Source organism: Sturnus vulgaris, chromosome 1 (genome assembly GCF_052056855.1).
Source record: "Sturnus vulgaris isolate bStuVul1 chromosome 1, bStuVul1.hap1, whole genome shotgun sequence".
NCBI lineage: Eukaryota > Metazoa > Chordata > Aves > Passeriformes > Sturnidae > Sturnus > Sturnus vulgaris.
The window spans coordinates 56,997,191-57,020,797 of NC_142243.1; the positions used below are offsets into that span (position 1 = coordinate 56,997,191).

A 23,607-nucleotide genomic window follows, 5' to 3' on the forward strand; every position below is an offset into this window, starting at 1 on the left:
CTTTTCCTCACCTCCAAGAATGAATAAGCTCTGACAACATATCCTGTAGTACTAATGACTAATTGCATATTATTTGGCTGCAATTCCTCTGTAATAATTCAAGATGGACAGTATACTATGTCATGATAAATGCTGTTAGGGACATAATCTTCCCCATTCTGCCAATTTGGTTTGTATTATGTCTAGAGAAAGATGTTTGCTGGAGAGAGAAGAGGAAGCACATCAGTTCTTCTAAATCCCATATCTTTCTGTGAGCCTCACATTTGAATTAGTTGTACTCATAGCCAATTAGTCAAAGGTGAGGGCTGAACTCTCAAAATTTGAAAGGATGAGACAAAAAGCTGTTAGATTGATAAACCCATAAGTCACACAGTGAGAAAGAATAAGACTCACTGTGATTTAACAGATCATTAACCTACACAGCATAGATAGTAGCTGGCCTAGAAAACTCAAAGAGGATATTATTTGCCTATTATCAGACCTTTATTAAAAAGTACTGTTTGGTTTTTCCCAAGTAGATTGAGGACTAATCCTTCCTAGCTCCAAATAAAGGAAAGTTTTCAAAAATGAGATGGCATAATACAAAGATCAAAACAAAAACTTAAGGAAAAAAAATTACCCACTGCCTAGTACTACCCACTACTGCTTTGAGGCTATTGTGACAACTCTGTCAGGTGGCTTCAGCAATTTCTGTCCCATGGTTCAGCTGTTAGCCAGACTATGTGAGAAGTAATAGTAGTGAAGTACTCTGGCACAAACAGGAGGAGATTTCTGTCTCTTTATCCCTTGTTGTCATGGTTCCTTGTAATGCCCAGCAAACAGCAGGGCAAGCATAACAACAGGCAAGCCACGGGGACAGGGAAGCAGCTCTTGACAAAAAAATGCTTAAACCAGCCGTGTTCCCTGGCAAACGTCTATGAAAGCACAGCCTCAGGGCATAATCATTGATGTGGCAGAGATACAGCCCAGCAGAGGAAAAGTGAGTGAGTCTGCCGGGCCGGCTGGCTGCATCGGTTTGCTGTGGAGACAGACAACTGTCAGGGCAAAGGCAGGAGAGATGCTGGGATCTACAGGTGAGATCTGGGGATCAAGGACATGGCAGGGCAAGCAAGAAGTGTCTTGGTGGATCCAAAGAGGGGAGAGCAGGACTAGGCTATTCAAAAAAGCAAACTTTGGATGGGGGCAGCTGTCTAGGCAACTGCACTCTGAAAAGGTGGCCTAGGGGTACATTTTCCCCATTTCTCTTGATGAAATTGCCATAAGGAGGTCTGAAAGTCCCAGGGCTGCATATCGTGCTCCCTGCAGGTGGACTTGTGCAGCGCTTGGAGACCTAGGCTTCACAATGAGGCATCAGTGCCATGATGCAAATAGAGTAAAAGCTGCGATTTCCAGGGTGATTCCTAACCCAGTGATCCAGTGGTCTCCCCAGCAGTTATTTAGGTGAAGGAACAGAGAAATGCAGTCCAAAAATGGGGAGAAGTTGTTTCTATGAAAGACACAGGTGTGAGTTCAGAGATTTTCTACACTGGATTCATCACAGAAGAAAGCATGTAATAGAACTTAAATAGTAACTTAAATCCATTTAGCACTCAGTCAGTCAATGGGGTTAAGTTGAATTAACCTCAGTGTATGGAGTTCGACTAATGAAGGCTCCAAAATTCCTTATACTGAACCTCTGGTAAACTTAAACTGACAGGCTTTTTGTTGTATTGCAGGAGTTTTGTATACATGCTATCTCATAATCAATAGTTGTACTTTGCTGAAAAAAAAAAATAAACGCTATGTGCTTTAGGGAATAAAGTGGGTTTAGCAGAATTGTTGAGCAAATGTAAAAATTCTAACTACTCAGCTTGTGCCCATGAATCCACAGTAATAAACTTGTCCAACTCCATGCATTCTCAGCAAGCTGCAAGACTTAATCTTTAAATATGTACACATATATATTTATAAATGAGACTGATGAACCAGTTGCCCATTCATTTTGGGTTGGAAGAGGCTTATCTCCTCACAAAAGGGTAATCGACATGGTCTTCCTAGGACTTAGTGTACACAAAATACTTTCCCATTGATGTTGGACATCATGGCAAAACCTGAAATTAACCACTTGCACGAGTCACTTCAGTCCTCACTGCTTATCTCTATCAACAGCATACAATAAAATTGGAAGCTCCACTGTCCAAGGTTGAAATTGATTTCCAGGTAATATAACATCACGCCAACTTAAAACTGCTTCCCATAAAGCTTCTCTAGTGTGATGCTTCATTCTTTAAGGATGAAATAGGGTGTGAGTAAAAGGGTTCCTAGCTTTACATACTGCATTTGTCAGATTCACTTTCTGAATACTTTTTATGCAAACTTTCATCTTGTGAAGAAGGAAGGAAAAAGGATTTTTCCAACCGTTTTTACATACAACTGCATTTATGTACACGCACATACAGCTTCAAGTTTGGGAATCACTAAGAGATGGATCCCACAAGATGCAGAAAGCTGCTTTCTGGCCCACCTAAAACATGGCAGATTGCAGCTGTAGGAACAAAAATTATATATACTTAGGGTTTTTTTTTTTATTTGGACTTATGTTTTATATTTTTATTTATTTTAAAACTTCAGTACACTGTCAGTGTTTTTTTATTCTTTGTACAGAAACTATTCATCCTATGTGCTATCTGACATTTTTTGGAGTTCATCTCCTAAATACAGTTTTAATGTTTTGGACTTGCTACCCAGAGTTATGAAGTCTTGAGAAAATAGATGAACATCATTCACTTCTGTGAAATAGGAAGACAAAGTAGCAGAGACTTTCTTTGGGCACATAGCTGGTGGATATATTTGTAGCCATTTGGATATACCTTGAGAAGAGTTATCATTAGATAATCTCATCTTCCTCTATGGATTGAAGTTTGCTTGTGTGACTTCACCTCCTGTAATGAATGGGAAAAACAGTAATGTCTACACTGTTGTAAGGGATATTTATGTTACACTCCAGAAAGGAAGTTCTAATGGATTGGATTCTTTGGAGAACTTTTGGACTCACTCTCTCAGTGAAGAGGCTAAAGAGGCATGCCAGGAATACCACAGGTGTGGCTGATCCTGTTGTGAGGCACATGCAGAGGTGAGCTGGACTCCCTGGCATTTGATTCTGTGTCCATTTATCACGAGGGCCACAGGAACTCACTCCCCTCCTTGCTCTTTGTCCTCAGCCTCAGGATGCTGCCAAGGGGAAGCAGGAGGTGCAGCCCCATTCTGGAGCCTCCCTAAGACTCAACAACGGGCGTGTGGAAATCTGCCACAATAATTTACACAGTTTGTGGCCATCTTTTTCTGTAGTATTTGTCTTCTAAGGGGAATAATTTTTCTGAGCCAATAACAAGTTGTCATGCACGTTTACTAAAAATAATGCATTTGACCTTGTAAATTGATGTTGCAGTATTTAAGGGGGGAGGCATTGCTGTTTGTTGTTCCGGGGCTTGAGATGAATCCCACCGAAGGAAAAAAAGTCTACTGTCTCAAGTACTAATAAAACAACAAATTCACACCAAATCAAGAAAGATGTAAGAGTACCTGCAACCTCATAGAATCAGAAACAATGCCAGATGAGATAGATATTCTAGAGGATAAGAGACAAAGATTTGTTTGACAAGTTGCAATAGTATTTATGATTAGGTTGAGAATGCAGGCACTTGCCTAGAATATTTTGGATTGATTATTTATTTAATAATTCAAAAATTCACTGTAATAACAACATCCAAAAGAGACCTCCACTGAGCTCTGTGGGCAAAAGAGGGACATGGGTCAATAAGATAAATAGCTGTTAAATGCCCCTTTTTGTCAATAAAATACCTTCAGAAGCTATTCTGCCAGACCCACTCTTGGTGGTTAAAAGACATTCTGAGCCACTACTATCTAGCCCTGTAATTTAGACGGACAATGCATTACTGCAACAACAACAAAGAGAGAGTGACACTGAAAGACATGAAGTTGGATGCCAGTAAATGCCTCAAAATTATTTATTATTAAAGCTTGGCAGAAAAGGGAGAAATGTGAAGACTGATGCCAGAAATCAGATAAACAATTAGTAAATATAGCTGGACTACGCCACCATTTCCTATCACCTTCATTCAAGATGCTGCTTACAGTAACTGAAAGTGATAAAATCTGGCTTACTGTATTTTAGAAAATCCTTTTGAAGTTATGCTCTGATATATTTGCCTTTCTACAGTCAGACCGAAATAAATTTGTGAAATGTGAAGCTACACAGTTCCAGTGAGTGATTAACTGAAAATGCTTCTTCATTACTTTGATACCTAGTACATTACATGGCTACTAGTTAAAATTCAGGGAGATAACTACAGTAGCCAGTTCTTGAAAAGAGCTGAAAATGTTAAAACATGACCTCTTAAAAAAATTTTGTCCTCGATCCATCTTTTATTGTCCTGCTATTCCATTTCTATTTGCAAATTCAAATGACCACTGAAATAAATATTACTCCACAGAAGGAAGTAAAGGTCATCCTCACCATTATTAAAACGATCTTTTCTTTTTCTTTCTAGTTTTTTCAAAATGTTCCCTAGGAAATGCTGATGTGCCACATGACTCTAAGATGCTACCTCTTCTTTCCACTCTTCTGCTACAGCTGATAATCTGACTAGAAATAATAAAAGATAATTATAAATAAAAGATAATTAAATGACTGCTGCCTGAAGCATAGAAATATTTTTGTCCATCAGCAGCTGTAGAAAAAAATCTTTTTTTAAATTTGCATTTTACAGCTTTAAAATTTTGGGGTTTATTATTTTTAAATGAAAAAGGAGCAAAAGCATTTCTACATCAAGCTCACAAATTATGTGGAGCAAATTGAGACATATTTTGGGTACCTGTCTGAGTAACAGCAGAAGCTGGTTCAGGTCCAGACTAAATTTCCATTCTGTACAATGGATACAGAAAGGACACGGTAGAAAAGTACACCAAGGTTTTGATAACATGCCCAAAAGATGATAGAGAAAGCAAGCTGTTATCAAGAAAATTAAGCTCTGGAATATGATGCTAAGAGGCACTGAGCAGTCGCAATCCTTACAAATTGACAAGAGTCAGCTGGAACGATCTCTGTGAAAGTCAGTCTGATCTTTGAGCTGTCCCTGCTTTGGGCAGGAGGACACCCTTTCGGATCAGAGCTGTCTCATCTCTAGGATTTGGCGCTCACAACATAGAAATTAGAGCAAGGACAAAGGTCAGAAAACTGAGAAGTGACTGAAAATGGTTGAAAGGAAGAATCAGGGCTGCTTTCTCCTACCCAGTTCTGGTCACACTGCTTACAGAATTTTCTGGAAGACAAACCGTCATTATTATGCTGAGCTGTTTTCCGAGAGGAACACACATCAGTGTGTGGTCCATATCATCCTGCCAGGTGACAGTATTCCAGAAAAGATCAGGAGATTATTAGATCATAAATCTACGCTGCTTTAGATTACACGTTGCTTTGTGAAGGCACTAGTGAGGGGAACTAAGGGACAGTGGATCAAATTCAGTAATTAAAAGGGTAAATTAAATTCATTAATTTAATTGAGGCAAGTAAAGGAGTTTCAAGACATGTCAAAGAGAGGAGTACAAAGCAAAAGGATCATAGAGGGATAAAAAGCAAAAGGATGTTGGAAACCTATGAGTTAGTTAACAATGGAACTTTAAAGAGACAGAGGAGTTTTAAAATTAAATTAATGCAAATTAGATCCAAGAGTGACAAAGCAAAGGAGTGGCTGAACAGAGGAAGAGGAAGAGGAAGAGGAAGAGGAAGAGGAAGAGGAAGAGGAAGAGGAAGAGGAAGAGGAAGAGGAAGAGGAAGAGGAAGAGGAAGAGGAAGAGGAAGAGGAAGAGGAAGAGGAAGAGGAAGAGCCATGGCTGCCCTGAGACAGCAACTTAAAAGAAGATGAGGATGCGAAAGACCAAGTCAAAGAGAGAACCAAGCAACAGCTGTAGAATCTGCCTTAGTTCATAGCCTAACAGCATCCAGTTCATGCCTAGTGCACGGCCAATGAGATTGGTTACAGTGCAGAGCTAACAATGCCAAGGTTGTGGGTTTAATCCTCATATGGGCCATGCACTTAAGAGCTGGATTCAATAATCTTTGTGGGTCCCTTCCAATTTAGAATATTCTGTGAAGTGTGCTGAAACCTTCCAGATACTGAGAACTTGTAGTTCTCTTTGACTGTAGCCCACTACTGGCTACCTTAAGTGCTGACAAGGCATAAATTGGAAGCAAAGGTATTCCTCTTTGATTTTCTCAGTATGTTCAATGCATATTTTTAAGAGACATTAAAAGTTATGAAGTGGGCTACATTTATATTTCCGGCCTATGTCATACAAAAGTTTTACATCAAGAAAATTTACTCTTGCACCCTTGAAAGTCTGCAGGGGTTTGTGTTTTCTCACTGAGCCTGGAAAGCTTTGAAAATTACAAGTGGAGAGTTTCAAGGTTGACTAACACTTGACCTCACTGATTTCTATGGACTCCTCACCAGCGAAAGTGCTCCTCACAGTCTGTAAGTACAGCAAAAAACAACTTCAGCACAAAGAGCTAGTCTCTAGTTGTTTTATAATCCAAGACCAGACAGGGATGCTGACATTGAAAGAAGTGTCTGAACTCCCATTCAAAGCTTTTCAAACACATGCTGAAAATCAGGCATGAATGGATACTTTGACTTAAACAAAAATTTTTCATCTGCTTAAACTTAAAAAAAAAAAAGCATATATCTTAAGAACTGGGTCAGGTCAATATTATTTCCCACTTTTCTGCATAGACCATTGATACAACTAAATGTTTAAATCCCTCTCTGTCAAGGGAATGATTAAAGAAATGGTATAGCAAATCAAGTTTAAATCTATGTTATAGAGTAGTCTCAGTGTTACTTTTTAAGTGGTCTAAGAGATACTTTGTAAGAAATCATGTGCTTTATGATCATCGGGGATGCACAGCAGTTAGTGACCTGACTACTTTATGGAACGAACAAACCAAGTTGTTATCTTCAAGATGCTCACAAGAGGAGATATCTGCCTGAGCAGATTACACTGAAATGTGCCAAAAATAAAAATAAACATCTGAAACAGGAAAAAAAAAATTACAGCAACATGAACTATTTCACTCAGTTGGTATGTACTATATGAAGAAATATTCTGTTAAAGCATACCAAGAAACGTTGTATTGGTCTATTAATGCATATAATGGGAGCATTGCAAAGCAGAGATATAGGATAGAGGTGAATGAATTTCACTCAGTGATAGGTGAATTTGTCCCTCAATATGTAATATCTGCAGTCTTCTGTGATATTTCTCTATGAAGGCAGAAGATAAATATCACTAACTTGTTGCCTTTGCTTTTGGGATGATGCACATATCCCCAAGATATGTGATGTCATCTTCATCTTCTGGTGTGTTGCTTCCCATGTGCTGAGCAAGAGTTTTCTAAGAAATTTCTGTAATGGAATATACTTTTTTTAAATTGCTGCGCTAAAACACAAACATACATATTAAATAATGCAAATAGCATGTCAGGCTACCTCTACCAATCTATTTATGAGATAACAGGTTTTTAATAAATGTTATTGAAATAGACATGGAAAGATATTTAGTCACAAGCATACCTTATTTGTTTTTATCTCCCAATCACAGATGTTTGGAAAGTCTGTGGATTGCTCTAAGAGTCTGCAAACGCTAATCAAAGCAGACATATTATTGGTAGTCTTGATTCACTATACTAGGGCCAATGCCATCAGTGAAACCTTTTATATGTCAAAATACGTGGAAAACACAATATAACAGTGAGATTTCACAGAGCACACGCTTAATTAATCCACCCCAAACACATTAGCATGAATGAAAAGCCAATATGCAGAGTCTTGCTGACTTCTCTCTCTTAGAAAGAGAAACTCGTGATGTAGTCATGTATTGCTTGCATGCAATCCTTCTTTTTAAGGAATTTATACAAATTTTGCTTCCCTCAATTAAATAAAAATAAACAAGAGGTAGTTTATTTTTCCAGCACTGCAAGCTGGCTCAGTTTTCTGTCTCACTCTGAGCTCCACTGTACCAGCACACCTTGAATTTTCTCCTTGTTTTTCTGAGTTTTCCACTAGTGATTTTTTACTTCTTTGTTTCTTCCTGATAGACAAAACCTAAAAGTGGAACTTCTGCATTGCACACCCAGCCCCAGAAACCCATGGATCCCGTGGCTCAGCTTCTGTTCATCCCTCTCCAAAGCTCTGTGCAATGTTCCTGTCATTTCACTTATCCTACTCTGTACTAGGCTAAAATGCTTTTTGTGGTGGTTAGCACACCTATTACCCTCTCAGGTATTCAAGGTCTTTCTTAGCCTAGCAGCATCTGCTGGCAGCTATCAGCCTTCCTTAGCCTGACATGTTCATATGGAAGCTGCAATGTTCAGAGGGCTGGTGACCAGAAATTTCTGACCGTGAGATAAACACAGAAGTACCCTGTGGTAGAAATCCTGCAGTAATTTCTGGAGCACTAAAAACCTTAAAAAAAAAAAAACAAAACAACCCAATTTTGTGTTACAGCTCCAAGAGTGGCAACTGATAGCTTGAAGTGAAGAGAATTATTTGGTTTTGACATGTTGTGTCTTGGATCCTGTGGAAGTTTCCCAAAGAGGGAAATTTGGGATCTTTGTCAAGTAGACTTCATATACCAGCAGCTTTTGTAGAAAGTTTTTGGGGTTCAGGGATATTTTACATGAGAAGTTCTCACACTTCTCAGCATTTGATTTTCTTTTTATTCTGCTATTCCAAATGAAGTACAGACAATCTAAAGATTCCTTACCAAGGAGATCTCTTTCTGCATCACAGCTAGAAAAAGACAGTGATTAGTCCGCTCTGTGTGTGCTCCTCTCTGTATCTGGGCCAGAAGCAAAGAGAAAATTGAGAGAGGAAAAGTCACCTGAAACTAATGGGAATAGAAAAGAGGGTTTGCTCACACACCTCCAGCAGAGCTGATGTGTTCCACATTTGACAGTTACCACTAAGAACCCGGGGATGACAGTAAGCAATCGCAATTCCCCCCCTAATTTTTCAGATGCACAAAGAATAATGCACAAAGGAATAAGAAGGGATACAAAAACCATAGAGAAATAAAACATAGCCAGAGGAGAAAGCAGAGCTACATTTTTGTTAATGCACCTGCCTGCTCAGTCACCTTCCACTTTCATTTTCAGCTGTCGAAGCTGGGAAGCTGAAGTACAACTTTTGATGTTCAGAAGCACGGGATTGAATGTTAGGGAGCAAAGTGATAATTATTTGGAGGAAAAAAAATAAGCACAACAAAACCATAAATGAACATAAAAGTAATGTGCCTTTATCAGATACTTTTCTTGGGGGCACTTCTGAGAACATTCAGAAATTGCAGACAGCGCAGCAATGGTTGGGAGAAACCCAGAAAGCTGATCTGAAAATCTGAAAAAACTCACTGTTTCAGATCCTGTATCTGTTTACTATCCTGTGACTGTTTTCGTGTTGTACACTAGTCAAAAGATCAAGTAATTTATGACACTATAATGAGGGAGGCAAAGCTCAGAAATCTGCTTCGTATATTGAAGTACAGTATGTGTCAGACTAAGGTTGTGTCTTTGCCCAGAAAGACACAACTCCTGCCAAATATAAACCTACTTTTGGATTTTTTTCACCCCCTTCCTGAACTGCCACATGTTCACCAGTAACCCATGTAGACTCAGACCAGAAAGCCAGAGGACTTTACACCTGCTGGCAAACCTTGTACAGATGTATGGACTCAAAGTCACTTCTAGGAGTGTGCTCAGAGCATTCCCATCATGGCACAGCACTAACATTCTTCTTGGCCACCTCAATTCCCTATGGCCAAGCCATCGTGGAGAAAATCCAGATGGACAGAAAATTCCCTTAATTTTTCAAGTTTCAAAAGATCAACCGTCTGATTTTACCACATTTCAAGCAATTAAACAAGGGCAGGTGGAAGAGATATGTTCAACACTGTATGACAGAAAGTATTTGCTGATGGTGTGGCTGAATAACTTGCACAGTGTAGTAGTCCAATGTACTTAGATCTTCGGCCCAAAAATTCTGTGTGTGAAACCTACTCACACAAAGGACTCAACCACCAGTTCCACTGGGGAATATTGTGCAAAAACCTTATCACTGGAGCAGGGGCAGGAGACAAATGAACTGTCAGAGCTGTACACCTGTGCCAGCAAAATAGCACGGTCACCAGGAGATCTACAAAACCTGTGGAGAAACATAGAATGTTGATTTCTTGAGAATAATCTTGCTTAAACAGCAATATGTTTATTCTCTGATCAGTTATCTATAGAGACTGAGCAAAAGGAAGCTTAATTTTATCCTTTGCAGATAGAAACAGATTATTCAGAATAGTCATCTTTATTAGTAAATCTTGCCAAAGTGCAATAGCCCATCCCATCCAGAATACGTTTCTAAATTTAGAAATAGCCAAAGCTACTATTGCCACTGATGTAAGACATCACTTGATTTCATCTGGGGGAAAAGAAACAGGAAGAAAGAGAATGTAATGGCTGCAAAACCTGACCTGTAGTCAGATAGTTCTAAGACAGCTGTTTCTTCCTGGAAAGGGAAGTGGTAATTTAATTTTACATCCCAGACACAGAAAACTTTGTATTAAGATAAACTGGAGCTTGATAACCTATAGCATGCCATTATTTAGGTTGAAATTTTAAAATGAAAATATCCTATTTTATTATTTTTAGTCTAGCAGTTTTCCTGTAAATGGCTGCACACAGTTTTGCTAAATAATTTTTACTTGCTTTTTTCAAATAAATATACACACACTTGAGTGACATAGAGTAATAAAAAATCCAAAACTGCCGTGTAAGCTTTGTAACCACTCAGTATCAAAATAATGAAGAAAGACTTAGAGACAAGTCAGCATAGAACACATGGCACAGGAAAGCATGCTGAGAACCATAAAAATTTGGATGTAAACACACTTTCCAGCATTTGTAGAGATCCAGGATCTCCAGCTTATCAGAAGGATCAAATGTGTTCTGAGATTTGTATAAAAAACAAAACAAGAAACAAATGACATTTCATGCAATGCCAGGTTGTTTTTGTTGGTTTTTTTTTAGTAGAAGGTTGAAGTTCATTGGAACAGATTTACTTTGAGCACTTCAGATAACATTTTGCCTGCTGCCTGAGAACAGTGTTTGATAGGGAACAGTAGGCTTTAGGTTTCTGAAGTTTTTTTTTTGTTTTCTTGCCTTGTACAATGAAAAGAAGGTAGATCTAAAAAATTGCCACCTCATTTTTTCTGTTGCTTCTATCACAGCACTGTTGCACTTCAGTTTCAGGGACTTTGAAGTCTTTAAAGTCTTTGGAGCTGGAGCCTGCCATGTACAAAAGGCGTGAGGTTTCCTCTACCCCAGAGGTGGTAGCTGCCAGGAAAAGGCTAATAGCTTTTTGCAAGCAAAGGAAAGCTTCTGAGGCTTCTCATCTAAGAGACTAAAACTGAAGCTACCCCCTAGCCAAGTAAGCATAGGATTGTGTTCTTCTTTTTCTTTTCCCTGGGTTTTGTGGAAGAAAATCCCACGGTTTGCCAGGATCTGATTTTCCATCAATTACTTATGTTGCTGAGGATGAGGATCTTTCTCCATTCCCAGTCCTTCTTTTTTCCAACATGACTATCTCAAAAGTAGAGCGAGCAGGAGGAAATGTGTGCTTGTTGTCTAGGTCCTGCAAAGCACAGTGCAGTCTAAGCTGCCAATTTGTGTATTTTTGCAGGAAAATGCACTGGGGATGACAAGGCAGGCACAGGCTCTCCTGTAGACCCTCACTGCAGAGGCGATTCCTCACAACAGGGGGGGGAACTTCTTGCACAACCAAACATAGGTTTGATGAGTGCAAGTTCAGAGTCCATAGCCGCTCTCTTCTATTCATTTAATTTTTCAATAAAAATTAAGATCTAAATTCATTAAATTCTAATAATGGGAATGCTGGAGACCTGGTTTCCAGCAGAGTACTCTTACTTTTTACAGTCACTGGTACAGAACAGAAAAAATGTGACAAAGCAAGTGTGTGACACATCTCACTTGTGCCGTTCATCTGTTTTCATCTCCCTTGTGTGCTTTCAGTGTCAACTAACATAGGAAATTTCTTATTGCTTTTACATTATGTTAGGACGCTTTTTCTTCTTTGGCAGGCTGTTTGAACAGTAGATCTATGCAGAGCCCAGCCTGTGATCCACCAGCATGAGGTGGGGTCGCATCCAGTCTCACCTAAAGCTCAGCCCACTTTGTCCCACTGCTTTCTTAAGGAAGAGAGCTTCCCTTTAGTTTGCCAGTATGAATGGTTGCAAAACAATGTATCCAGCTATATGAACTCAAAATTGAAAGAGAAGACTCTTGCAGGTTCCCTTCTATAGCTGCAATAATAGTGAAATCATATTGCTGTTACTGCACATCTCCATATCTTAACATATCAAGGCCTTTCTGCAGGGTGTGTTATAAAACTACCCAAAGATATTACAGCAATAGTTGTCTACTGCTGACTCTTAATTGCTGAGGGTAAATGCTTCTCTTCAGGAAAGGACTTTAAACCAAAACATTTTTATTTCCTCCAGGCATCTTGCTACACCTAAGAGCCATTCACAGTCTGAGAATGTTCTTTTTTTGGAAACAAAATTTAATATTATCTTTGGGCTACATACCTGAAGAATTTTCTTCTATTTAAAAGCACCTGTGCTCCCCTTCCTTAATTTTACTTATTCTCTCCAACTGAGACCACTTCTCATGTTTGGTCATTCAGCAACTGGAATTAGTTCTGGTAAGGACAGAGTTCCTTTTCTTGATTTTTTTGTTTGTTCATCTGCTTTTGGGCTTTTATTTTGTTTTGCTTTGTTTTATTTGGTTATTTGGTCTCTGTCAGACTCATGAGTAGTCTATGGGTAAAAAAAAAAAGGCATTGTCAAGAGTGAGAGGATGTAATTTGGGCAGTAACAGGACATCTTTATCTCCTGCATTACAAGACAAAATTTTCGTTTATAGAAATGTCGTTTAAAAAGCAGGAAAATTATTAGTACATGTTTATTTTTCTTTGAGATGAAAAATATGTTTCTAGAAAACAAAATTCAAGTTTAAACAGACTGGTGCTTGTATGAGAGCGTCCGTGTCTATACAGGGTATATGTTTCCTGTGCAAATTGATATTTATGTATTCAAAATCATATCTAAACCAATTCTGTGAACAACTTGCAGAAGGTTTCAGGCTTCCAGTTGCATAAATATTTCCTTGACTTTTAACTATATTCCTTTCCCTGATTATTTAAATCCCCAGTGATGGAAAGTAGTATAACACTGCTGTAGACTATGTAAAATAATAACAAGAAAGACTGGAACAATCTGTCTAATCAGAAGAGGAGTTATTATTAGTAGTATTGATATATTAAATTTTCTTCCTTTTCTGATAACTTTTTTTGTATTTACTATAAGTTTTAGAGGAACTCCTGCAGATACCAGGCATGCAAGTACCATTTACAGGAATTCATGCATGGTTTCTTTCTTTTTTTCCCCACGAAAAATCTACAACAGGAACCATGCTGTGCCCTTGTTTCTCACAGTAAACAAATGTATTGCATTTCAGTCTAGAGAAAATTAGGGATGTGTTATCTCTTAAAATGCATCAGATCCATCAATTTCTTTTATCATTTTGTTTCCTCTATGTTTTCTTTACTTTCTCACCTGTTTTTCAATATTTTGTCCTTATCTGGTTTCATGAGTTCCCTTACATGAATAGTTACAGATACTTCTACTAATCCAGCAAAGAGTTTTGTGATTCTCATTTCTCTGCTTTTAGTCTTGCAGGCCATGAATACATCTTCCATTGTTTTCTGAAATTTTCATTCTCTTATCCACTTTTACTGCTACCACATATCTTTTCTCATTTCATCACCAGACTTGCTTTTTTAAATTATCTTACTGCTTATTCTGTATCCTTATCTGTGCACTCTAGCTTTGTGCCCATCTTTGCACTAGACCTCAGTTATCTGCAGCTCTGATTTGGTTATATTCCACATCTCATGTTTGCCTACTTCTCACTTTATCTGTTTTGGGTTTGTTTTTTTTTTGGAGACTTCATATCTGAACCTTTTTTAGCCAGAGTTTCTGACTCCGGCTCATCAAATGTGTGCTTTGAATGAATAGATCTAGTATAGGTCATTTGGATTAGGTTGATTGGGTGTTTATTTTGGTTTAGTGGGGTTAAAGTGAAGGTTTTTAGATTGTTTTAGGATTTTGTTATTTTGGGCTTTTTTGAGACTTTTGTTTGTTTGATTAATTGTTTCACAGGCCTTTCAAGTTTTATTTTCTGCTTCTCCTGTAAGTAAGTTTTGGGGTTTTTAATAGGTTGGCTGCTGTAGTTAATAGTGCATAGGAAGTAATGCTAATCCATTAAAATAAAGATCACATAGAGCAGATGTCTATCACATCTAGTCCTTAATTTCAAGTCATTTTGAAACTAGGAACTACAAATAAAACAGCAGGCAGTGAAACAGGCTGTGAAGGGAACTGTGGAGCAAAGCCAAGCCCACCATAGTAGAAACATTGCTACAAGAATATCGATAGACGCCATTGGCAGAGATTTAAAAAAAATTCCCTTTCCCCTACAAGCCAGCAAAAAGGAAGGCGATGTGTTCTGGTTTTTGAAAAATTTCTAAAAATAAAAGAGAGAATAATAAACTGAGGAATTCTTAGTAGCAGCTGCTTCTCTCACAGCTAACTGCAATGAACTGAGGGCTTTGCAGACCAAGGATGTTTTGAATGCTGGTGATGCTGGAGGTGGGGAGCGTCCAGAAAGGAAACGAGATAATAATCTTTAGGGGACACAGGGAACGAGACTCCTTGAACTGTGAAGCTTGACTGAGCAGCAGATGTAGGTTTAGCTGAGATGCTGAGCTGCCCGCTGTTTGTTTATCCTCCTCTTCTCAAGGAGCCTGCACTTTGTGCTTATTTTCTGTAAATAAACAAGATTACACTAAATGATATACCTGACTTCTATTTTTCGGCTTAAGAGGAACGACTTGCCAGGATGTATTGGCTAACTGCTTCAGCAAAATGGGTAATAGCATGAATTTGTAGGGTAAATTTAGAGGCGGTGACAAAGTTGATTTGAAAGATAGAATACAGTAGATGACACCCACAAATCAGTGCTCTACATTCACATGGCTTTTAAAACTAGCCGGTCTCTAGTTAGCTATTTAATGTTTTTCAACAATATAAATTTAGTTTTTAAAAAGTCTAGAGTCCCACTTGAGATCAAGCTTCCTATCCTAAGGAAATAGTAAATAGAGAGAATACTGTTTCTATATAACAAAAGGGGTGATTTTCAAATAAGCATATGAAAAAAATATTCATAAGGCTTTGAACTAATGTGATTTAAAGTTGCCTAAAAGTACTGTTACATTTGTCTTGTACTTTCACATGTCCAAACATTTAATGCATGATCCTGAAGAATTTTAAAAGCAAAACAGTCAAATGCAAATTTGTTAAGATTGCAGCAAGCTGACTTTCATTTTTGTCAAGCAAAATCACCTTTGTATACTTGCAGGAAGAGTACACTAGTTTGTCCTTCAGAAGTAAGCATGCTAGAGTCTGAATAACAGTAGCCAACCTGACTTTAGAAGGTGCTAATATCTTCTCCTATTGGCATGTGTCAGGTAATTGCTGTTCTGTCACAGTAAGTACTGATTGAAAATTGGAATATTTGTTGATAAGTTTAGGCATTTTGAACAAAAAAAAAGACACATCAGATCAGTTTAATTCGAGCGTTGCATTTCAATGAATCAAAAAACTATTGTTCTATTATGAAATACTGTATTTTTGAAGAGGTATTTTAAATGGTCAGATTTCTAAGACTGAATGGCTCAACTCAATCAAATTGTCATTTTTCTAAACCAGTTTCATCACAGAATGATGTACTCTCATACAAGAATGATCTTCAAGCAATGGTAATTTCCAGTTAGTCAGAAGAAAAATAAATGGCACTATGATAATTTGAAGTCTTCTATAAGCAATCCATTAAGTAGGAGACACTCCCATAGACGTGTACCCCTTCCTACCTACTTGATTTCATTGTTGTCCCTTTGAATTGTGAATTGACAATTATGTCAAATAATTATTTGCCATTCCCATTAGCAACAAATGGTGGTTCTTGTGACTGCCCTACATGAGTTGTCCAGCTCTGCTCCTGTTCATTTTTGAGATCTATAACTATGAATGCAGATAGGCAAAAATGCTAGCTACAATCAGAGATAAGCAAGGAGCTATAAAAGGGAAATATTCACTGCAAAGGCAATAGGACCTTTCAGATCATTCATGTTAAATGGCAGCTTTGTCTGAGTGAAGGTAAAAAGGGTGAACACATCTCTTAGGACTTGCTCTTCTATGATAAACAGTAAGAACAAAAATCTGAAAATATGTAGATAATGTTTTGTCCTGCTGCTTATTGTTTGTTGGCTTTAATTTTTTTTAATTAAAAAACCATATATCTATAATGTTATAACTCCTTTCATTTTAAGCAGGAAAATAATTCCTTTAAAATTCTTTAAAATCCCAGATTTTCTGTGCTTTGCAATACATACTAGACGTTTACTGCTGGAAGCAATTAGCAACAATTGAAGAAGCTGCTTCATTCTGACAAGAAATGAATGAGTTGCCACCTACGCTTCTCATTAAAAAACTAATCTGAAAAGACACCGTTGAAAGTATTTTGCAGCATTGTGTCAGCTACCTTTTGTTGTTTTGCTGTACTTTTTGTGGCCCTTGACAGGCTTCAAGAGGTAGGCTTATGCAAACCTCATGAAGTTCAACAAGGTCAGTGGAAGGTCTGCACCAGCACAAACACAGGCTGAGTGAATGGTTAGGGCCATGAAGATGCTCAGAGGGCTGCAGGAACTCTGTTATAAGCACAGGCTGAGAGAGCTGGGGCTGTTTCTGCCTGGGGAAGAGAAGGCTCCAGAGAGACCTTAGAGCAGTTTTGCAGCACCTTAAGGAAGCGACAGGAAAGTTGGAGATGGAGAGTTTTACAAGGGCATACAGTGATAGGACAATAGGGAGAATAGCTTGAAACTGAGAGAGGGTAGATTTAGATTGGATATTAGGGAGAAGTTCTTTACTATGAGGGTGGTGAGGCACTGGAACAGGCTGCCCAGAGAAGTTGTGGACACCCCATCCCTGAAAGTGTTCAAGGCCAGGCTGCAAGGGGCCCTGATCAACCTGGTCTAGTGCAAAGTGTCCCTGCCCATGGCAGTGGAGTTGGAATGAAATAATCTTTAATCCAACCCATACCATTCTATGATTTATTCTATTAATCTCTGGTCAAGAAACCTACAAGTGACCTGGTCTCAGAGCACTAAAATTCCACCCTTGAAGTTTGTTCTCTCCTTTGTAGGAGATGTTAGGACTCATTTTTGCCCTGTTCTACTTGCTCTGTGGCATGTAAACTGAACCTCTGAGCTTTCTGTCCAGGGCCTGTGAAGATCAGTGTCTGTTTAAGATTTTAGTTTGGAGACAGCAGAAGATTGCAGATTCTGTCATAGCTGTATTGGATATAGTTCCTAATATTTCGACTAATAAAAGAAACTTCACAATGTTGTGCAATACCTGTTGCTGATAAATGCTATTTTACAATCCTTAAAAGAAAAAAGATGCCTCATGTCCAGCCAGTTCACACATTTTAGCACGTGAAAAATGTAAAGTCATACTATTTTTAACTTATTATTAAAAGTCACAAATTTAATTTCAAAAATTGGAGCTTTGCATATAGCTGTAACAGAGACATAACTGGTTAAAGCATATACGTTTCTACATATACGTTTCTACAAAGCATATTGTTTCTACAGCAAACAGCAATAGGTTAGTAACAGATTTATCTGATGCTGAATAACCTTCTTGAAAACAGAATATCCTAAGACACTGTGCCTGTGAGTGTCAGGCTGTTTTTAAAGTTTGTAAAAACGTTTGTCCTCTTGAAATGGATTTAATTATGCAGGGCTGATTGGATTAAGCAGATATTTACTTAGAATAAAACACAGAAGCAAAATATTTTTCAAGTCAAGAAGGAAGGGATACTTCTTTTACTTTTATATGTCGTAGGATGAGTTGTAAAGACCCCAGAAAAACAGTGTGTATTAATAAATATAAAACACTTCAATAAATAATTTTACTGCTGAAGGTGCTTGTTGTTTTCCATTTACTCCATCCAGAATTTCTGTGTGGCTGCAAATTCAGAGGTGAATGTTTACACAGAGGATGGATGAGATGCCTACATGCCTTGCAGACCCAGAGCTTCAGCCAGCTCCACATGTGGGTTCGTGCCACCGTCTGCCTTTCTTAACAGTGTCCCTAGAAGAACCCATTTGTCCCTGCACAGCTTTGCTGAGTGCTACTCACCCTCCAGCTTAGGGATTTGTCCTGGGGTACAATGCAAAAATGTGTATTCTATCACCATCTGTTAAAATGTGGGAGGGGTGGTGATCCTTATCTCTGTGGGAGATATCCTCTGCTGATGTGCCATCTGATAAGATCGGGGGATGATCATCGTTATCTATTCACAACCCATCCCTCCTCCAGAAGATATATTCTGTTAATGGGCCATTAAGTCCTATTGTGTGACTGATAAGATTACATCACCCCATTGGGAGATGCCCCAGCCAGGGGCAGGAGCCAAGCCTTTCCTACCTAGATAAAAAACTGGGGTTTGGGACCCGAGGGCAGACCTTTCTACTGGATCCCAGAGGAAAGTCGGACCTTTTCCACATCATCGCTGGATCTTCGGAGGAAAACTGCACCTTCTACAGGAGCACTGCTTCAACAGAACCACATCTGTCATCCAGGAGGACTGCAGCCACCATTTATACGGACTGCTACCAACACCCTGACTGACAGGGTGTCAGGTTGTATTTCTGACTGTGTTGGTGGTTGTTTCTTTTATATTATTGCATGTATTTTATTTTTTCTCTTTTCTCCTATTAAATTGTATTACTGACTTGGAGTCTCGCACTGGTTTTACTTTCAAACCAACACAGGATCCAGTCTCTCCTTGTTTACTGGGGGTTTCCCTTTCCAATTCTGATAACCACCTATAGGCCTGTCAGATGCTGGTGACAACATGCCTCACTTCAAGGAAGAGACACCATCTCTGTTTGTAGATTGCCCAGGGAAGGTGGCAACAGGGAGATGAGGAATGAGAGATGTCTGTGTTGACACGTCTGGGTGAGAGACAGCAAAGTTTGTGGCTTCTGCAAAAATAAGGTAGCTGTTCCTCTGTTTTGTTACAGAATTTATGTTAGCTGAAGTAGAATTAGTTAGTTAGAATTTATTTTAACTAACTAATTAGAATTAATTAGTTGGAATTTATGTAGCTTGAACATGGTCTTAAAGTTGCTTTTTTAAGAACTATGTGGGTCTTACTATATTTTTAAAAAATTTCTTAACTACTGTGCATTTTTATCTTTAAAAAAATCAAATATACAATTTTTAGTTGTTCTGGGTCATTAGACAAATTGCCATTTCTTTTTCTTACCCTAGCTTGAGATTCTAGCATCTTCTTGTGGCTCATTTCTTGGATTAAATATATGAGTTTAAATGGTGAGAAAAATGATATATTTCTCAGGAAATCTGAAGATTTGCTGTACAGTTATCCAGAAGCTGAACAATTTTTCTTCTTTACAGATGACAATTCTCATCAATCTTTTGCAGATAGACAAATGAAAATATAAGTTGTGATCCATGCATAGTATTACGCCACAGGTTGCTGGTAAAAAATTTTATAAGTTAGGCTAGCTGAAACTTTGTGCCTTCTTCACTAATAGAAGCTTTCTCTCTGCTCCACCTGTGATGCTGGCAAGCCCAAAGGCTAGGATCTAGGATTTGGGTTTGTTTCTCTCACTCCTTTTGAAAGGAGGGAGGTAAAGGATATATATATATATATATATATATATATATATATATATATATATTTATATGTGTGTGTGTGTGTGTGTGTACCATTGTGGTCCCAAGTGCTGTCAAAAACAACAAGATTCATACAGAAAAAAGCAACACCTGCTTCAGCCAGCCTCATGCTATACTAAGAATCCCCTTTTTCCTGCTCAGCAGTGGCAAACAAGCTTGACCCTTAGTTTCTATATGTCACCCCTCATACATTTTAAAATTCGTTATAATCTTGGATATACTTTTCAAAACCACTAATGGCACTAATGGTTACTGTGCTATCATCAAGGTTTGCATTTCCTAGCAGACACTCTGAAGTGAAGGCTTTTCTGCACACCTGAAAATTTCCATTTCTTTTGCAAAAGGTGTTAGGGTTCTGTTGTTCCTGCCTTCTCTTTCTGTCTGTGGTTTTTTCCCCCTCTCTCCTTTCTACCTGCCCTCCAGCTGCAGCTGCTGTATCCTGGGGCCTGATTTCATTTTGTAATGATTATTTTAGAGCCTCTGTGATCTCTAGTCTCCAGTTCTGCAGAGAAAGTTTTCTCTGTCTTGTTGCTTATTTACCCACTCATCTGAAATCCTAGAGAGTAAAAGATGTGAAATAATGAATCATTCTGAAAGAAATTGTTCATGTTCCCACTTGACACACTGTTACCAAAATATCATCCATTTTATTAACAATGCAGTTAGTTCCAGTAGATATTACTTATCAAAAATGTCTGCAGTAATGGACCTAATATCCTATTTATTGTCCTTTAACTTAGCACTTGTATTTGAATGACAGTAGTCCCATATTTTAATGTCCCTTACTACACGCTTTTATACTCCAGCAAATATTTGCACTGTGCTATAAGATGTAGGTGATGCCAGATTTCTCACTTCTTCATAGTTTAAAAAACTAAGAAAAAGAGTCCAACTAGATTTGGATTTTGTTAAAAAAAAATCCATCTATAGTGTGTAGATACATATTTATATTTATATTTATTTTTATATTTATTTTTATATTTATTTTTATATTTATTTTTATATTTATTTTTATTTTTATTTTTATTTTTATTTTTATTTTTATTTTTATTTTTATTTTATTTTTATTTATGCATAAATTGGGCTTTATTCTCTTGTCTTCACTGAAGTCAGTGAAGCCAGTTTGGTTAAATGACAGAAGCCAGCTGTGTATGACACAGTGTGGGTATGTGTATTTGCTCTGTGAACTGCAAAATAGCCCACTGAGACTGATATAAAATACAACAAACTGATGTAATTTGGAACAATGCTTTCCATGGTGAAGGAGCAAAGCAATCAAATGATTAACATAGCTGGAATAAAGCTTATTGCACAAAGTAGCTTATATGTCAAAAATATCTGATCCATCAGAGAATAGTTCATACGCTTTATAACTGTACACTGAGAGATAGGCAAATCTCCTTTCAGAGACTGTTTCTAGCCCAAACTGTTCATAATCTATGATTTTAAGGAAAGCATATAAAATTCAGCAAAATTTAACATTGAGAAAAATGCTCTGCCCTGCCACAGTGTAAGGTCAAAGCAGGCACTCGTATTGTTGGGTAAGTGCCTCTGTTAAAGATGTTACAAATTGAACTGCCCCTCTTAGCTCTTTAAGGCTCCTACAGCCTCTGATTCTCATTATCTGCACCTACTCTTAGCCTCATTGGTCATCAAAGCATCTTTGACTTCCTTTACTAGCACTTTGTATGATGAGACGAATGCATGGTTTATATTTACCTCCTCTTTTTATTTTTTTAAAATTTTTTCCTCTTCCTTCTGCACTTAGGAGAGTGTCTTGAAAACCAGTCTCTGGGGAATGTTCCTAGGCTCCCTAGGCAGCTGTTTTTATTAAATGACTTTGCTACTTTTAGACATGGTGTGGTTCTTTGTTCTCCTTTCCAAATTGCTCATGGGAGTGGGAGGAAGATAATAACTTTTTTTGCTTTCTCTTTGATGTACTTATGTACTATAAGTACCACTGCAGTACCTAGGAGTATATTGGTAAAGGTTATCATCATCTGAGGAGGCTGATGGGGAAATCGAGAGTTTGATGTTTCCAGGCTATTTCCTCTTAATATGTCCATAATATTTATATTTAATTGGTTGACAGCCTTTTAGTTGTGTGGCAACAAGCCCAGCAGTGGAATCTTGAAATCTTTGGTGAATGGCCGTGGTGAATACACATGCAGGTTGGATGTGAATTGGACTTGATGATCAACAGTGGGATTCCATGGTCTTAGAGGTCTTTTCCAAACTTAAGGATTCTATGAAAGACACATTAAGAAAGAATCCATTGTATCATAACCCTTTCCACTCCAGACCACACCCATGTGGAAAGTGAAAAAAATCCAGGATAAACTGAATAATTGTGCATGTCAGTGTTCTCCCTGGGGGTTTACCCAGCTAGGGAGATTCACAGTTCAACTCTTCTCAAAAAAGACAATTTTGTTTTACCGAAAGTCACCAAGAAGAACAAGAAAAACATCTGTGTAGGAAATGCAAGTCAAGAGCAGTATTTAATTGTTCATAGATATTAGGCATAAACACATAACTTTTAAAATTATGTATGAATTACAACTTTCAAACTAGAATATGTGTCTTCAGCGTTTTTGTTCCTCCTTTTTCCAGACAACTCTACTGCTCATATGATCTTCTACTAACAGTAAGCTTTCTGCATAAATAAGCAGGGCCCCAAAAAGCCAGCTTGCTACAGCACAAGGTAAGAACAGCAAATCAGAGGTTATTGCAACATTTCAATGGGAATGCTGTGCCTCAAATAATACAAGATTTTCATGCACATAATATCTACAAAGGTCTATTTTTAAGAAGGCAATGTCAAATTGTATAATTTTATAAAGTGTCTTTTTACAAAGCTGAACTGTTTTATTTGCATGTTGTCAAAGGATTAAAGTGTAAGCTTTATTTGGGAAATAACAGAATAAACAAATAAACATTTATTAGGGTTTTTAATTGGTGGTAAATTTCTAAAACATAAAATCAGTTTCACTTTTATTATTTTATTTCTACATGTACATCATGGTAGTAATGTATCATTAAACTGTAGTATGTTTATGCCTTTTTGCATTGTGAAGTAGTTAAAAAAAAGGTAAGAAACAGATTTCTGTTTGACAGAAATCCCTTGCAGTTCAAAGTGTGAAACCTACACATCAGGGCCAAAATGTGTACAGAAATCAATAATCTGAACTTCTGCTGTGATTCAAATAAAATAGAAAATCACCCCTTTCCCATGGGGCGGAGGCAAAAAGTAATTTGGTAGAAACAATGAGAATGCTGTTTTCTATATATTACTTTTTTTTTACATAAATAAATAGAATTTTGAATACAAAAATCAGAATAAAGAAACCCATTTATTTCTTGTGCATTGTGAACTTATAGTAGTTTATTTAAAATAAAATAAGGTAATATAGGATGAAAAATACATCACATCTGAGCTCCTTAATCAGACTGATATTTAGAAGACTAGCAAGAAAATAACGTTTGCAACCTCTTCAGCAAATGCCTTCATGCTTTTTGCTCTAAGGACAGTCTTATGTGTGCTGCTATCTATGAGCAAGAACTAGAAAAGCTATCAAAAAAGTAAAATATAAAATGTGAAAT

General features: G+C 37.7%; 2 long non-coding RNA genes across 4 annotated transcripts in view; one reads left to right on the plus strand and one right to left on the minus strand.

Annotated features, from left to right (window-relative positions):
• Positions 1–23,607, minus strand: part of LOC148225217 (uncharacterized) — a 189,505-nt gene that overhangs the window by 37,473 nt on the left and 128,425 nt on the right. The window lies entirely within an intron of this gene.
• LOC148225218 (uncharacterized) lies at positions 853–4,249 on the plus strand. The gene is made up of 3 exons (XR_015802625.1): positions 853–1,073; positions 2,987–3,112; positions 3,201–4,249. It is a non-coding gene; the product is annotated as an uncharacterized LOC148225218 (long non-coding RNA).